The sequence below is a fragment of the Bombus fervidus genome, chromosome 17, assembly GCF_041682495.2.
Source record: "Bombus fervidus isolate BK054 chromosome 17, iyBomFerv1, whole genome shotgun sequence".
NCBI lineage: Eukaryota > Metazoa > Arthropoda > Insecta > Hymenoptera > Apidae > Bombus > Bombus fervidus.
Genome location: NC_091533.1, coordinates 8,393,323 through 8,412,834, shown reverse-complemented (window position 1 = coordinate 8,412,834; position 19,512 = coordinate 8,393,323). Strand labels below are relative to the sequence as shown.

General features: G+C 34.5%; 1 protein-coding gene and 1 long non-coding RNA gene across 3 annotated transcripts in view; both read right to left on the bottom strand.

Moving 5' to 3' along the window:
- Nucleotides 1–19,512, bottom strand: part of Fur2 (furin-like protease 2) — a 416,618-nt gene that overhangs the window by 225,315 nt on the left and 171,791 nt on the right. The window lies entirely within an intron of this gene.
- The window catches only part of LOC139996305 (uncharacterized), an 85,548-nt gene continuing 84,011 nt past the window's right edge, over nt 17,976–19,512 (bottom strand). The window contains exon 3 of the long non-coding RNA XR_011802190.1: nt 17,976–18,086. This is a non-coding gene — a long non-coding RNA (uncharacterized lncRNA). The remainder of the gene's footprint in view (nt 18,087–19,512) is intronic.

Sequence of the window (19,512 nt, the reverse complement as noted above, 5' to 3'; positions counted from 1 at the left end):
GCCAAAGTTCGAGGCTTATCTACACGAGGATGACTCGAAAGCTTAATAAGCGGACGAGACGGCCGACTAACGAATGGCAGTACCAGTTTGTACGATCGTGGACAGAGGTTAACTGGGTAGAATGTATATAGATACTTAAGTTTGCTTGGTGATCGATAGATAACGGTTTGTGACTTATTTTCCTATACCGTATGCAATAATGAATCGTTTGGAAGAAATACCGATTAACTGCTTAAATTGAAAAGCAAAAGAAAGTGATGATCAGATTGCAAATTTTTATAGAAAATGACAAATTTAGAGGTGCAGAAATGCATAGAACGCAAATAATCTCCAATTTATTTTTATTTTAATCTATTCCTAATTAATTCGAGTACTTATAAACAACGTATGTTGTAGGTTAAAAATGTTTTGAAATTTATTTCCGTTTATTTTCTCAATTATCATATTAGTGGAAAGTATGACTGACGAGAAACCAGCAAACAGCTGACTGTGCGAGGATAAAAAGCTTGACTGTGTAAGAACGAAGGGGTTGATTATGCAAAGGTAAGAAGGTTGACAACGTAAAAGAGAAGACGTTGACTGCGCAGAGGTAAAGAGGTTCACTCTGTAAAAGCGAAGAAACGAACTTTACTTCTTAATGAATCCTTTGGCTACTTAAGGCTCGTGAAGAGTAAATTTTACGGTAACATTTAAATAACTTGCCATGTATTCTTTCTCATCTTTCACCCTAATTGCATACTTTCTAATCCATTTTAATTCTTTCACTCTTCATATAGCATACAAGTAACGTTGTATTGTAAATTTTGATTAATTGATTACATCATAAATATGTATGTTCTTAATAAAATTGCAAATTTCACTTAAAATGAAATAGCATCAAAATAATTTTAATTATGTATGTCTTCTTTACAGCAGCAAATTTACGAAATTTCATAATTTACTCGTTTAATTTTCATTTGTCACTCACTTACGATATTTCGATATTTGCAACAATATCAGTAAGCGGTAAAAGATAATTTTTCTCATAGTTAGAGAAATATTCGCGGTCCGATAAGAATAAAATAAACCCTACAAGACAGAAAATCTATAAATCTATAAACTATCTGACATCAACTTCTTGTTAAAATTATGAAAATTATTTTACTTCAGAAGTAGATGTTCGTGACGAGGGAACATTTAATAAAAAGTTCCCAATACACGAAAGAATTTTTTATATCTACATAGGAGCGGTTAGTTACTGATAGAAACTGAGCAGAACGTACTCACTTGCAGTTCACATTAAAAGACTTAATTTTCCATGGACTTTAAAAGCAGCTGCTTTAACGAGTCGATAATGAAAGGGCAATACCCTCTTTTACATCGTGTTTTACTGATAACGAATGTAGAATTCAAAAGACTGTAATCGGAGCGACGCGATGAAAGGAAGCGAGTGGAAAGTGTAGAGTGAATTTGTTTATTAGTAAAACAACCAATCAGAAGAAAATCTTGAAAATCAAGTTACCAGAATTTTATTGTTCAATGTTTCTTTTAGTAAGAATGTAAAGCAAGACATTCATTGTTTGATGAATATAAAACTTAAATAAATAGAACACACAGAATAAAGTAGGCATACATAAAGTAAAAAATAGAAAGACTTTCAAATACTATTTTAATGTAATATTAATAATTGAAATAGTTAATAAATACTACAAAATATTTTACGTATCCGGAATTCTAGTATAAATACAATAAAAAAAATCGAATATTAATATGAGATACGTCCATGATATAAAACTGTCAGAGTAATTAAAAATTCAAGTTCCAATCGTAGAGAATTAAAGGCCCTTTAAATAACACTGGTTCTGAACAACAGAATGTAAAATGTGTTGCATTTTAATGGCGTTACACATAAACAGTTAAGAAAGATTACAAAAGGTATGACGAAATAACGTCATGAGAAAGTCTCACGTCTTCTGTTCCGTTTATGAATGAATTAGACCATTGTTGCCATTGTTCTTTTACGAAAAATGTATTCTCTGACATATTCGCACACTTTTAAACGAAGTGTGTTCTAAAATAGATCTGACAAGAATGAAATACAAGGTGGAATAGCCTCTTAAAATAGTTGAAGAGGCGTATAAGGAAAGCTAAAGCTTCTTAAGCTGTGCAACAAATTTCCGTTATGTGGTCATTAAAATCGAAATTACCACAAAATGAGAGTACGACGTCGCGGTGCTTAACTTGAAACTGCACCATTTGCAATAACTTATAGGGTACGATGATTTTTATAACTTGTGTCTCATTTGTTACGTATTTGTTACGTATTAGCCTGTAACTCTGGAGTTTTTAAATCTATTTAAAACCCAAAACTTATATTTATATCCATACTTTGAAACTTAAAATAGAATAAAATTCTTAATGAACCGTATTGTAATTAATAAATTTTAATTGTTTGAATAAAAGTCATTTTGAAGGATAATCAAAATTTCGAAACGTAGCTCTTATAATTATATGGCTAATACAATTACACAGGTCACGAAGAATTTCGATGGATTTCTAAAAATGTAGCAACGAAGACGGTTTTTCAGAGCGAGCAAAGGTAATTGTAACTAACATATCGTTTGTTGAAGTTTTCACGATGCAAAGGTTTGCTCTTTTCCTGTTCCCAGCAGCAAAGGGAGAAACAATTTTCCCAGGGATTCTTCCCGAGAACGTAATGCCAATTAGACACTTAGCTTTTAATGTAGCATTTACTACAGTGAAAAGAACAGTTTACTTTGGCTCTAAAACGACTCTTCAAGGAATTGTATATAAATTTCCAGTATTTTTTCAAAATCGTTGAAATTAAAGAATTACTATGACGTTATGAGGCTCTAAAACGACTCTTCAAGGAATTGTATATAAATTTCCAGTATTTTTTCAAAATCGTTGAAATTAAAGAATTACTATGACGTTATGAGTCTCTAAAACAATACGTAGGGGCAGGACATTTCTTTGTTAGAAAGAAAAATTATTTGCTTTTATTATGTTTGAATTAACTGTTAGATATAAATATAAAATGAGAATATTTTGCAATTGAAAGCAAACGATGTTCTTGATCTGCTATTAACCCATGGATTTTTATACAATATTTCAATGAATCGATTAAAGGGATTATATTAGATAGCGAATAAAATACAGATATTTACATACATTTGATAGTTCGCCTTTGATCAATTCAGAAGCTGTCTATATGTAGATCTGATTCTACAATCTCCCTATACCCTCTCTTCTTGTATACATTTACCTGGCTGTACGTCACGCTCAAACGAGGGATCATAACGAGCGAACATTGATATACTCCAATGCACTATCGATTGATCGACATTAATCTTACCTTCAAGACTGGCGTATACAAGGACGACCGTAATTGATTCCGGGATTAGCAGACTGGTTTCCTTTAATTAGGTTCCTTTGCCACGGTATTACATTCTGTATCTTGACCCTTAGAGGAAATATCTGGATCATCGTGAAACATATACGAGAGGAACTGCTGAAGGGTTTTAAATTTCTCTATATTGGTCTATTTTTCATATTAAGTCGATGCAAATGAAATTTCGTTGCTTTCAACGTTGAATTTACTGCGTTAATATATGAATTATCATTAGTAAATTATCAAAACATTTACACAAGAATTATTTTACAATAAAAAGAATTCGTATAATCGATATTACAATAAACTTGTATATAATTAAATTGAATTTCTTGTTTACTTAAATTTGGTTAAATTAAAGAAACCTGACTACATGATCGTCAATAAATTATTGAAATTTTTCCATAAAGATAATAATTATCTCCTAGAAATGCGATAAATGCGAACAGATAATCTCCCGTATTATAAGTTTCGTTTAATTCAAAACGCAGAGCAGATTTATCCTATCAAATGCTTTATTCAATTTTTCAAAATTCAATTAGTATCGTCACTTAACGAATCGAACATAAAATGGTCCGTGAATCTTGCATTACAAGCGCCATTTAATTCTTAATGCATCTACTATGGTGTATTTCGACCTGTTAATAGCGGCAATTAACAGATTGCAGCATTCCCTAAAGCAAGTCTGATCAATCGCAGTTCATTTCACTGGCTCGAGTCAAGTGCTTTTAATAATACCATATTATACTAATGGAAGATCTTCAGAATCTTTATAAATAATTTTCAGCGATATCGGAACAACAATCGTGTAAAAGACTTTGAACAACAAATAAGTAATAATATACAAAAATAGTTTTCTTTCAAAGAGATATTTGCCCAATAACATAAGCTCACAAATTAAGTTGACAAGTGCTAAATTTTAAGAATTTCTAATTAAACAGTTCAACATGAAGGCTAGAAAAGAAACATTATGCTATTATTATACGGTATCGATATGCCAATATCTAATCTTTGATCGAACAAGAATTGAGAAATATGAACGCGAAACGTTAATTTGTCTTTTAACGAAAGGACATTTATTTAGCATGCGGCATGGGAAGCATTATCGGTCGGTCGCTTCATTGTTTAAAATTAATTTCCTTCTCGTATCGAATAAATTAAACTGCTCATTGCTCATCCGACGAACAGTATCGACGCGTTCACAAAGAATTATGAGCCCGCGGAATATATTTTGTCTGGACCATAAAAGAGAATATCGAATACTAAATACATACGATTAATTTCAAGCATGTCAAAAGACTCGATTGTCGATAAGATCGATTATGCTGGGATTTTTATTTATGACTTTAAACCTAGTACAATTTGCTCTGCATTTGGATTTTGCTTTTGTTGATTTCGTGTAACTGTTGACTATAAAACCGACGTCAGCTTTACCAAAGCTTAATTCATTTTGGTGGATTACCAGGGATATTATTGATTCTTTCGGAGTTTCACAATACTAAACAAAAATATAAGGCCACTTGTATATTTGTATATCTCCCATATCTAAGAAAAAAGAAGGAATTTTACTGATTTTAATTTAATTCTATTATTCATTTTTTAAAATCCTAACATATTTAAGAAAACAATATGGATACCCTAAAGCTGTAAGTTGTCAGCAAAATGCTTTAAAATGTCAGAAAAGAATGCTTTGAATATCTGGTAAAAATGTAAAATACGAGCATGTTTCAGGGATATTCAAATTCGTCAATAAAAAAAAAAAGGACATAAACTCGCTGAGAAACGAAAACAAAAAGCCTCTAAAGGAATAAGATACGAATTCCAAGCAAACAACAAACACATTCAAGTAAAAACATTCGAGGCAAATTTCTTTCGACGTTTGCAAGTGCCTTCGAGCTGTTTTCCCTTCGGCAACCATTTCACACGACACCCTGTATGCGGCAATGTCACGATATCCGAAAGTACACAAGGAATAGGATCAGCGAAAATACCGCTTCTTGGCTTCCATCTCGAAGGCAATGATTCCTTGCTTGTTATACGTCAACCCGCTCGAGTTAGATACAGATGCATCGATTTCGGTGGAATACATTTCGTTCGAGAGATCGAGACCTACAGAATGACTCGAATTCTCGAATTCCTGCATCTTCAAATTTTCCAGTTTTCAAATGCTCGAACTTCCGAATTTTCGCATCTTTGGTTTTCCAAATTCTCGAATTTTTTAATTTTCCACGTTTCGAAATTCTAGGTTCTTGGAATCGTTGAACTTTGGATCTCTAGATTTTTGAAACTCTGAGATTCTCGAGGTTTCAGATCTTTAAATTGCTAGATTTTCAAAATTTTCATATGGATTACAACATATTTCTGTGAATATTATTTATTACGTTTACGTATTGAAGTAATCTTTGAAATAAATCATCTTATACGTCATTCTATATAACACGATTAGAGAGAGCAAATTTTCCACGTAACAGGATACCTAATGATTATGTTGCATCGTTTGTACTTTGGTTGCTAAAAGCTAATTTAATATTCCTTCTAGCGAGATTATCATGCAACATTCACTCGCAGTAACCGCAAGATCTAAGACAGCCGACGGTGTAATTTACTTTCTATCTGGATGTATTACAATCGATATATGTATCTAACGTTTCAGAGATTATTCGATAGTTCTGATACAGACGCGTATTTGTGAAATTTTCATGACTGTTAATAGCCTGACGCTTTCATAAGAATTATCTCACATAAGACTAAATAACTCGCCTGACAAATTTTTTCTTTCTTTCGTTTTCTTTCGTCGAAATGACTACGGTAACGTTTCTTGGTTATTGAACAAAGACTAGCTGTAATAAAATGTGGAAACCGGTTGCAACAAGTCATTATTGTCTGCATTTTTCAAGAACAATGAATGATTGGTCGCGATCCCTAACAGAAATCGCTGAATTCGTAGAAAGCCGCAAATAATGAATGGATTTTTGTATCCGGCAAATAATAGAGATTGAGATAATCCCTCATGAGAAAGGCGATTGGCGACGCTGTATTTATTGAGTAGAAGTCGCATGTGGGACGAATGTAACAAGCGAAGAAAATGAGGCTATCTCGATAATCCATATCCGGAAATAATATAACTGGAATTCTTCGAGCTATCGATAGAAATACCTTCCAAGGGAATGCGAAACCTTTTAGCTTGGAAGGAAACGTTATTCGTATAATATCTGGAAGAAAGTTTCTGTCATTGCGCGAAACGCGAAACAGAATATTCGTATCGAGATTCAAATACAGTTATTTATATCGAGTTTATTTATGATCGAAAAGTTTGTAACATCTTTTATCAGAAAATGAAACTAAAATTCTCAAATTTCTAGAAACCCAAAAATTTCTCTCGGATAATGAAACATTCAAATAAATGTTACTTTTAATTAAATACTAAAGAAAATTAATTAATTAATAACTGAAATATTAGATTCGATACAGAATCCTTTTAAACGTATATAATGTAAATCGATATTATTATCTAAATCGATTTTCTACTTATTATTAGAGTACCGAACTAAAGAATTTCTTCGATTTTTCTGGAAATAGGTGACGGAAAAGGGGATTGCTAGATTTTCAAAATCTCCAGAAATTGAAAAGTATAGAAAGGTACGTAATTCCTGTTCCTACAGCTTCGAAGCGGCGACATATAACTGTACCAGAGAACGTGCACACCGTGCACAACGACGAAGTATGAAACACAATACTGTTGACTATATCTCCAATAAACTTCAGTCAGATTTCAAATAGATTTGAAACGTTATCGAAATCTATAGGATCACCGAAGTCCAGTTGAAGCCTGCGCTCGATACAACACTCCTACCAATTGATTTGGATGAAAATATTCAGATTGAACCGCTAATATCGAATCATTAATTTTTAATCAAATTTCTTGCTGCTTCACAAGAAATATAAAAAGTGAAGGAAATCAATGTGTGATGTATTATATAGTACTTTTATATGTAGGAAATGTATTTGTAAAAATAAGAGAAGATAAATGTAAAAAAGAAACAACTTTTTACAAATTTATTCTACCTTAAATTAATAAAACATAATTCATCCTACTATCTAGCAAGGGTTTATGCAGTTTAAACAACCATAAAAAATTTCTCCTATCTATCTTCTCTTAACAAATCTTTCCACCATCAAATAAAAAGATTGTAACATGATCTACCTCTATCTCAATCCCACACATTTAGTGAATTTCAAGCTACCATAACCTGGCCACTTCAAATTCCACTAACCTACGTACAAGCACCTCGCCACAGAAAGGCAAAGATTCACCCACCCTCCCTCGATAAATTCAAATCCATAGTATCTGTGTTGCATCCGCTTCATCATGAAGCTTCTTTCTGAAGCGTATCCGCTCGAAAAGACACTAGTGGTTATTTAAATTATCGACAGGCATCCTTATCACGGCAACCTGACAAACACTATATAGCAAATTTAATCGAGAAATCGTACGAGGATCGACAAGTTTTTACACAGGAGGCGAACTAGCGAAGATCGTCGTGGCGGTTAATGAAGTTGCAAATCGAAGGAAAAGCGAGACATAGGAAGCCTCGGGTAGTTTGCTCAAGGATCGGCTAAAAAGTTTTCGCTTTCCACCTCGCTTATCCACTAAAAGTTTCTACTTTGCATAGCCATTGACTGCAACGTCTTTCTCGTGTCTCCATAATTTCCCCTTGTTAGAAAGAAATCGAACTGAGCCCGTTTCGTTTTCTTAGTAATAGGCTCAAGCACATCGCAAGTAGGTTCGAATGTAGATATGAATTCGGACATATTTGTTGCGAATTGTACGGAAGTATACAAACTGGAAAAGTAATGATTAGAAGCAGCACTCACTACATTTCATATGGAATCATAAAACTAGGAATCTAAAACGTACGTATTGAAAAACATGACAATAATATATTTTACTTTTTATGACATATTCTTATTACCTGGTGATTGATGGCGATAAACCTAACCTCGCACCAACCGGAGTAGTCATCGACGAGTGTCATACGATATCGCCTCTTCCCAAACAAGGGAACACGCCTTGGCAGAATGCACGGGGTTGCCCAGACTCGTCATCACTACCACGGAAATACCATCGCACTCAAGTATACTGTTTTGTCTCCGAACATAATAAAGATCATTCTCTCATGTCGCGATAAGCACGACACTTCTGCCTTCGCACTCGTTGGCAGTTTCTCGCACAATGTCTGAGAGTACCGAACTTAAGATACTTCACAGTAGAACCAATTTTCGGGTTATCGACTTTATTTGCACTTGATCCGCCTCTTTTGCGATGATCCTTGCGACGACGCGCATTTCTGAGTCTCGACTTTCCCGCTATCTTTCGTCTTTCGTCCCGCCTTTCGGCTCGTTTCACTTCGCGCGTCGGATTCCTGCGCAATTTTAATTCACAGCGTCTCGAGAGATGGCAGCTCATCGTATGCAGCGGAAGGTTTCGAAACTGTCCGGTAGTATGCGCAACTGCATGACTACCAACAGATCTTGATTGATTTCGATCGCCAACGATCCAATTCCGCTAACTTATCCACCGCGTTGAAGGAACGTCAAGACTATTCGCGCGCGTCATCGCCATCTTGCATACTCAGTGACACCAAATGAACCAGGAGCGCAACCTTTCGCGTTCGTCCCTTTGATTGATATGTTGTTTAATTTCAACGTGATATCTTTTGCAGCCTCGCAACTTTATTTACTTGATTTCCGACCGACTAATAGCACAATGTCCAACTGTGCTCTCGACTCGTCCTCCGTCCACCTTGCCGCTGCTTCGATCGATGCCACGTCGCTCTGGACAGCCTCTGGCATGGGAATAATAGTGCCGCTCACACTATGTTATGCGTCATTTTTTATTAGAGTAACACGCATTTAAATCTTCCAGGTAGGATCATAGTTCTCTTTGTAAAGCGCTTCAAACTTCAATCCCGACGTATTCATTTTTCCAATGTAGCGTGCAACTTCTTGATTCGCGGATTGTAGTTATTATTCTAAACAATTGCAACTTGTACTTAATGACACGTATTTTGAAGATTTTCCGTTTCTCGAGATCGCCATGTGCCTAGAACACTGGGACTATAATTTATAATCTATTCGATACATGATGTTGAGCGCATGGCCGCAAGAGAAAGCTGATTAGACGATTACGGGAAAGCAACGCTCATTAACACTACAGGTGTTAAAAAATTGCGACATATTTGTCGTATGTCACCTACGATTATCGTAAGCAACTGCGTGGCTACATTGACCGGTGGTCGCTAACCCCAGTCGGTATTTCCAGCACATCATACACTACCATATACTTGCATTGAGGTTAGAAATTTTTCTGTCAATTTAGAAGACCCTTCTTAACCTACCGTATAATTCGGAAATCAAGGAATCAAAAGATAAAGAGCTTATCATGCAACGAAGTGGCGGGTGATGACGTTCTAACCGAAAATTCGTACATTCCAGAATTTTATAGTTCGAAAGTTCAAGGATTTAAAAATTTCCCAAATAAATTTGATTCGAATGTATAAATACGTATTGAATTTGATCTCATTGCTATACACACATGTTTTTCTGCAGAAAAGAACCTGTCGAAAGAAGGAAGCACGTTCTTCCAGCTCGGCGTTCGCTTGATGAATAGCATCTCTTTCGCGAACTTTAACAGAATTACTTTTTCGTAAGAGTGCACCCTGGACGAGTATTATGGGAAATGTGCGTGCGGGGATTGGAAGAGTCGAGAACGGAATTCCGGACTCTGGAACCGCGAATGCTGGCAAGTTGGGGTTATCGTTAGGGGAGATAGGAAGAAGTGGTGCTTTTTTTATGAGAGTCTCATGGTACGTCAGAGTGGATTGTTTGAATATGGTATGTTGGAGAGTAGAATGACGAACGTTTCAATGCTTCGTTTTTTTGAACGGCTGGCTGAATATTTTAATACTTGGGAATATGTGGATATTCGTTGCTTACATGTTATTTTACTTTCTCTTGTATTAAAATTAAAAGTAGATGATACCATATATGGCGACTGGCAAAAGTAATATTTACCATATAAAATATAGAACTTTATCAATATGAAAATGTTTTACGTAACACACTGAACATATTCATAAATGTTTACTTACGTCTACAAGCCAGTGTATATACTGTATAGTTATTGTTTATCTTTTCATATTTTTACCAAATGCTTAAGAAATTTTATTGTAAAAAGGTGAATGGAAATAAAGTTACAAAATTTGATTAAATCTCTCACGGCTTCTACAAAAGTAGTTCTTAATCCATTTTTCTCATTCAGTTCTCATTACTGACAGTTCTATTTTATTCAATTAGCTTCTCTAGAAGCAACGGTCGTCTTCAGATATTGTCATCTATTCAATTTCACTTATTATTAAATCATAATTTATTTATTCAGAGATTCAGTTTTTCTTAAAATAGACACAATGCCCCAGAAACAGCTTATCCTACTTCAATAATTAGGGACAAAAGTATCAAAATGTAGAAATAGGAAGAGAAATAAAATTTTCTATTATGCTCTCCTCCTTTTTTTCTCCTATAAATATATTCACATACATGTGACTGTATATTATACATAAACCGTTACAGTAATAAACATATACGAGTCGAATATATCAATAGCACAGAAAATATTTCTCTGTTTATATTTTTTCGAAAACCACCTGTACAAATACTTTTATCTACGATTATAATTCTTTTACACGAAATTAACAATCAACACGCGTGCTAACAAGTTCCCATCGACCGTTCGATTTTACGCAATTCCAGGCTAATTCACAAACACAAGCGTTCACGTTGTTATCTTGAACGATCTAACTTAATGCGAGCGGAGATTCGTGTTTTCTCAGTTGGCAATTAGCTAGAAAAGGTGTTAGCGGGTTAAATGGACCGAATAAGACTCTCAGGGTGACCTGGACCAAGAAAAACAAGCACCGCGAACATATGCCATTTAGAAAGTAATGCTAATAAACGTGGTGTAGGACCAAAGGAGTTGATATTCACAGTCGAAACGATCAACCACCATAATAGATCGCAGATGGTTCTAGTTGGAGGAGCTAACGGCTCGATTAACCGAAACTTAAATAATGTCACGTCATCCTGTGGTAATCAGTAGCTACCCTTAAATTAGCTGGGGGATACGTATCTGCGCCGCTGTCACGTAGTTTAGCAAGTTTTTGCTACGTTGAATTAGAACGTACGAACGATGATAGAGGGACGTGATAATGAAAGGAGAATTGTTTCTATTGCAAATGAATAGGTTCCATGGAGAAACAGATTGGATAGAGTAATTAGAAGCTTTCCTCTTGGTCGACTTAAGAAATAAATTAAATATGATTAAATAAATTACTATGGAAATTACATAGGCCGTTTTTAAATTAGGATTGTATTGTATTTGAATGAGTGAGTTAAACAACACCACAAGTCCAGAAGCTACATTTTGAGATATTTAAACAGTTCAGTGGTTTAATCCTTTGAAAAGCTCAGTAATTTCGTTTCTTTATAATCTCGCGAAGCCCTGCTTGCTGTAATATATATCCCACATATACTATAGCTGTAAGTAAACTGAAAACACTGAAAAACTGTTAAACCAATAATTCATCCAGCAGCAAAAAACTGGACTCGTGCGTGTTTAGAATTCGTAGCGTCAACAATCGAACTGAACAGGCGAAATCAAACTTTAACTAAAAGATACTTTTTTCATGCGTTCGGCTGGAAAATGTGTAATTTGAAAGGCATACAACGTGCGATAAAATGGAAAAAGAAGAAGACACGAGCAATCAGCGGGTCGTTTCCGCTTCACGATTCCGTAATATGTAGCGACGTATCGGAGTTCCAATTAAACGGAGCCAACCATCCAAAGCATTGCGTTTCCGTAACCGTGGCAAATAGCGTGAACTACCGGCTGTCGATCGTTTCCTTGCGTCTTGTCGACAAGACGTGAGAAATTGTCGCGAGAGGTAATTCGGAGTTCGGTAACACCTCCCTCGTGCACATAGGCGAACGGAACTTCGCGCTGATTGATAAAGCAACGCTGCAAGATGACGTTCGATCGCGTTGTGGTTCCCCTTTTGATACATTCTCGATCATCCAGTCCGTTCCAAATCGATCCTTTGAATTTTGTATGTTAGAGATAGTAATTACTTAAAAGAGACTCGTGAAAATGAAAATGAAAGAGAGAGATTGTGAAAATGAAAATCTTGAATATTATCAGATAGTACAGTTATTGTTATGTATACTTAAGAATTGTTTCAACAAATTTGATCAAAGCTACTATTTTAGATTTAAGATACGCATAAATGTCTTTCTGAAATAACTCGATAATTAATTTCACGATACCACTATACAAATTAATAGAATAGTTTATCGTAAACGAGAATATAATATTCAATCATGAATGAGCGTAAATAAAAAAGAAAAAGCACAGCAGAATCACACATGTATAATAACGAACTTTTTCTCGATACGATGGGGAAAATTAACGAAGAAGAATAGCCGTTGGTGGTTCGTTTGTCAGACAGCGTTGGTGTAACAGTGCCAGATGGCATGAAATCTACGAATCGGCCAGACCGCAAAACACCCCTATATACCGAGTGGCACGTTGATAAATGTGATTTTCGAATATGATTTAACGCCGAAAGGAAAGTAGTGGTTAAAAGAGCAGGAAGAGAACATCGGGAACTCCATTAACTTTCGATATATGGCGAAGCAAGCCAGTTTCCGTTTTTTGGATTAATAACGTTCTTCCGCTCGGAAGTCAACGATCTGCTGATAGCGATATATGAGAGAAGTGACGTATAGTATGCATATGACCACTTGTAGACAGTATAATGGATGTAACAACTCGTTGCTAGAAGTTGCAAAAAGATTATTCCCAATTTTTTATCCTTTTTAGTTTTTTCGGTCCTTACGACCTTTCAGTATTCGTCGATGAAAACTGAACGTTAGTTGCCTACAAATGTTTTAGCAGTAGTTCGAATCCATCAATGGATTCGTGCCGGTATAAATCCATCAGAGACATATATCACCAACGTGCAATAACTTTGCAACCTTGAATCAAGGAGAAATCTCTATCGATGTGACCAACCATAATCCTTTGGATTTCTGCCGATTGCGGCTTAGCTATCCCTTTTAGACACATTGAAACACGACAATATTCATGTACGTAATCACTATTCGAGTTTTTTATAGGAGAAGAAAACTATTACCACAATATTTTAATAATTAATACAATAGTAATAATATAATTATATATAAAGTATAAGATATATATAATGATATAATAAAAACTAAAACAATCATAAAAAATTCTTGTTCTCAAAATATTTGTTGCCACACAAAATTGAAATATTTAAGGAATTTGCAATTGTTTTCGCTTTTCTACAGTATTTTGCAATAATTATTATAAACATACCTTCGATATACAAAATATACAACGTACAAATTAATGTAGATGAACGTTGATCTTTATTCAGATACACGCATAATTATACACACATATTTATCTCCACTATATCATTTTAATTAATCATTTATGCATAAGGCAGAATGTTCCGAAACATATCTATAGAAGATATCTATAGCGTCGATTCTAAAAAAATGTATATACAAAAACCTCGATCAAGACTTATTTTCCAAATTATAATAATTCGTGTATTAAAATACTAACCTTATTTCTTCGTAACTCTCTTCAAAATACACATACACACATCGCACCCCTTTTGTTTATGCTCGTAAGCTAATTATCTCATTACTTTCGCTCTCGTAAACGAGATCAAGTAGAACCAATAACACGAACTACACGTCGTACCACTTTCCTCTTCGCATTTTCCCTTTTCTTGTTTCTCAGTCTCGTCAACTGCAGTCGATATCTTTCGAAGCCGGTTTTTATCTACTAGCAGCAGTCTTTCTCGATTTCACGCCTGCCCATCTAATTAACCTTGTATCTAATTAATAAAATTGCTCGATTTACCCCAGGTGATAGTATTTCACCTACCTGGGTGCACGTTTTAAACGACTACCTGTTAAAAATCGATCATAGAAAACTTTTATGTCCATACTGTATGCGTTGTGTAAAGCATTCTAGAAGCAGATATTATTGACAACGATCGCATTTCTATGTAAGTAGATTTCGCAGACGAAGAATGCACTTATTAATTGCATTAATTCGAGAAATTCGAATATTTCATACGCTGTTAAAAGATATGAACAATGGTTTAACTTCTTCAGCGAATACTACTCTCTAATTTCTGTTTCAGTAATTCGATTATTCCAATAGCAGTAACTGTACAATGTAGCATATAAAAGGTGTACAAAGTTTCGTGGAACGTTTTGTTCGAAAGTACTTCATTTATTTATATCGTATATAGCAATTTTTAATTCATTATAAAGTGTAACACTCGAAATTTCAATGGAAAATTTACATATAGCTAAGTACTTTGCGTTTCAGCTTTGATTGTTTAAAAATATAAAATGCATATCTTGGCGCGTCAACTGAAACAATTATTTGCTTAATGCGTTTACTGTAACATATTTATTATATTATTTATAACCATAATAATTAATTGCGATGTTATCATATTTAATTATATTTGTTTATGGTAAAATTCGTTTATTTATTATTTAATGTTATAATGTTATTTGTTTGTTTATTTTATTGGTCATTGCATTCGATGCAATACAGCAAATATCTACATTTATGATATTATTCGTATTATTTATATAAATCTCGTACCTCTAATTCAGTTCAAATAATTTAATAATCGTCTTCATGTAAAACTGCATGGACTGAAATTGTTTAGGTTCAAGTAAATTAACTTCGATCGAATACCTAATAACAAAAAAGAAAAAAAAAGAGTTTGAGAAACCAATACAACAAACAAGAAACTATAAGTAATATATGTTACATTATCTATATAGTGACTATTATTCCTTTCAAGTTAAGAAATAGTTGAAAGAACTTCAACTTTATCTGAAAATTGAAAAGACGTTTTGTGCCAAATAAAATAACAGGTTCGTATTGATTTGAGGTAATTTATAACTCACTGGTTAAAAGCAATATCGCATCGATTATTGCAGCTAAAGGTATAATGTTCTACGTAAAGAAAGCTACAACTATATATTTTATAATTACAAGTTAAAATTATGTGTTCCTCCAAGAGTGTTCGGAAACAATATATTTCTACTAGAAATGTACCTACCGATTTATAACCATGTGATTCAAACTTTATTCAAAATATTACAATTAATTTCAAACTATTCGTACGGAATAGTTTCAAAAAAAAAAAAAAAAAAAAAGAAGAGAGAGAAGAAAAAGGAAGGAAGAAGAAAAAAGAGGGAAGAAAAAATTTTCTTCCGTATTTTTTACTATCCTCCAGATAACGAAGTTAAGTCGACGAGAACCGAGGGTAACTGTGATTTCTATCTAGCGAGGCTCTTATGCCTACGGTTTGGCTGGCGCGTTCCTTCGTCGAATAATCCGGATTACAATGGCAAACTTTCTTTCTTCTTCCTTCCGTGGAAGCTTGCACCGGAACAGCGGCTCTCCGAACTTGCGTTTTGGCAAAGCCTGTTGGACCATTGGACCTTAGAGTAGCTCGTTCGCGGGGCACGATGGACCGATTCTGGCCAGGATCCACGCGATTCTCGAACCAGGAAGAAGCTTCTTCCTTGTTATGTCGGTTCTCGTGCCACGTTCGAGAGGATCGAACCAACCAACGAAAGCGTTCGTAAGAGTTTTAAAACGAGCGACTCCAAGTTGCATCTGGATCAGTTGCTCGAAGATATTGTACGTGTATACCATATGTTCCGTTATTTGAAGTATAGTCATGTTTTTCTTACGAATTATTTTATTTGATTACAGCCCTGCTCGCATAAATATAAGAATTTTAGATCCATAGCCTTTTAATTGATTGCTAAAATACTTTTATATCCATTTTCTTTCAAAATTGACCAATATAATCATAATAATCGTGTCTCGTTATAATAAATCGAAAGTTCAAACATATAAGATTTATACGCTAATTAGGTTACAAAAATGTCGAAATCCGAACTTAAGTTACTTAACAATGTACAGTGTCCAGATTGTTCGCTGATCGAAAACGAAATTTACAGTCTCTTCGTCCACCGAATCCTCGCTGATAAATTGTCCGTACGTTTCCAATTTTTCCGACGTTCGTTGTCAATGGAATTCGCTGAATTACCATTGCTTTAATTAAAACTCTCTCTCCTTTTTATCTTCTGCTCTTCTTCTTGTTTCTCTAATTCGCCATCTCGTTTTTGTACTTCCGTCCCTTCTTTTTTACTATGATCGATCGATTTCTTCGTTCTGTATCTATGAATGGCTATGAGTGTTGTTCGTGATGGTCGAATAATGAGTTGTCATCTTTCGTTTCCGCGTAATTGACGTGAATTCGCGATAAAATTTCCGGGCAGAGTCGCGACACGTGCTCAGCAGGATCGATTCTACGTTCCGCCAGCTCAGGCAATTAGAGGCGTATAATAAATCCGCGAGTTCGGCTCGGGTCACCATTATTCCTCGACAAATCAACCGCTGATCATTTTTGGTAGTATGCTAATTGGATATCGACTTATTGTTTCTCGTTTCGTGACGAATTTATACACAAGCGTGGCCGTAATTTTGATTGAAAATAAATAAAATATTTCTACAAGCGTTGTAGTATCTTCGTCAGCCTGTTTTAAGTACAAATTCAATTATCGAAGTTGGAATTGGTAAAAACGTTTATGATAATAGGAGATAGAAATGGCAACATGATCGAAGTTAATTAGACGCAAAGTCATACCACCGCATTAAATTTCACCAAATGACATAAGTTTCATTGGATTGTTCGCTCATTATGCCGCCGATGTCTCTCCCGGGACGAACATTTGCCATTTACAATTCACGACACAAAGCGTAAATGATCGATTTCATCAATTTTCACTGAGTATCTTTACCGCCGTGGAAAAGTGCATTCTGAAAGAGCGCATGAATAAAACATAATTGCTGCGCTATTTTAATGTGCGCGAATGCACGCTTAATTTCCAAGCCGACAATCCGATTATCTCGATCGCGTATCTCACCATTTTAAACACATTTCATCTTTCAACGTTCGCCAATTGTTCCGACTCGCTTTTAATTCAAAATATAAAAAGCAACTGAAATGAAATTATTCTGAAGTTTTTGTGTGTAACGCTGTCGATGATAATTAAGTACTTTTATGCTATTGAATATATTGTATCTCAAGTTATGTATTATAACAAATTGGTTTGCGTTTCTTTCACAAAGTATGAACAATTATCGTTTCTATAAAAGACCAATTTAGAAAACGATAGAGCACGTTGCTTTATCCATTTGTCGTTTGCAAATGGATTAAGTAATTTTTTACCCTATCGCCTCGAGGTTGCTATCCTCAAAAAAAAAAAAAAAAAAAAAAGAAAAAAAGAATAAATTATTGTACCAATTTGACATCCTAATGTAATGTTCTTCAAAGATTATAACGATTTCAGATATCCAAAATCGTATTCCCTAAAATCACGATTTTTCACTTATTGTTACTAAGTTTGATCGGAAACTTTCCGCCGGTTGTACGAATAATACATTCGTGTTCAGAGTTAAAGGCAGCGCACGTTCGCTTCCTCCATGGTTTAGACTCACCTGAAACAGAAAGATAACGCCGGAATTAATTATGCAGTCTGGCGCACAGATACGAGGTCGGTTTGGTTGTTATCGTCAGATTACCAAATTATTCGCTATCAATTAGAGAGCAGCGCAGATCTATCGTAGCCGCGATCAAATATTAATCCATCAAGAGGCCCACGATTTAACCTTCGTTCTTCGTCGTTTTACGCCGGACCATGCAAATAATTTAGCATTAAAATTGAACGGTCGGATTAGTGCCGTGCGAAGCATTAACGAGGAACGTGTTATCGAATTTTAATACCCACTGATATTTCCACGATTCTTGAACAGGATAATGTAACGAGCTCTGTATCCGAAAAAATCAATGAGCTGGTTAATTTGTTATTAATCGTTTGATCACTGACCATAATCTCAGATACCATTTAATAATAAAACTTTATACGATATGTGTGTGTGTGTGTGTATAATTCAATGTTATAAATCACTCGTTCAGGGTACACATTTCCGTATTTGTAGTTCACAATTATTCGATATGATAGGATCTTCTATACTCATTATTGACTCAGATCAGTTGATCAAGTCCTGTAACGTATGTACGGACAGACAGCATATCATGCTATATGTATAGTTTGCATATAATATTCATAGATACTGTCACTATGCAATCTGTCTGCATATATGTTGCGTATCCATATGTTGCAGAACTTGAACAACTGGCCACAGATTGTCTGCCAGAAATCTTCCACGCAGACAGCTGCCTGTAGATAGTGTCTGTAAGTCTATAATTACGGAAATGAGAAGATGGCTAAGTAGAGAACTGCGGATCTGATTGGTGTTTGTTACTATACTTTAATATTTTATTATCGTAACAGTAGGGGAAAGTGAGGTAAAACCGGGATCCTAAGAATAAAATGACATAACTGTGAAATTAATATTACTTAAACAAAAATTTGCAAGTGTAGTTTATTAAAGCAATATTTTTATTAAAACGATGAGACCTACATTAAATTTTTACAAAAAAGAAAGAAAATCCAGAAAATAGTTTTATATATAGATTACACAATATTGTTCTTAATATCTCTAACATTGGAATTCATTCAATTTTTAAAATTCCCAATCAGTACAAACATCAAGGACACATCCAAAACAAGCTATACACTGGAACCAATCTTTCATTTAATCTGGATGCATCATACGATTTTCGATAATAAATACAAATATTTTCGTTACTATTATTTAAAAAAATCGATTGTCCGATTTTATCCCGTCAAGTTTTTCCCCAATATGCAATTTTATAAATATTATAGATTACTTGATCCTACCATGGCGAATTTGAAAAGAACCCATTTACATATTCATACCTTAATGCGTGACAAATAGAATAATTCATATCAAAAATTCATATTTATCTAAACAATATCAATAATAATAAACTTCATAA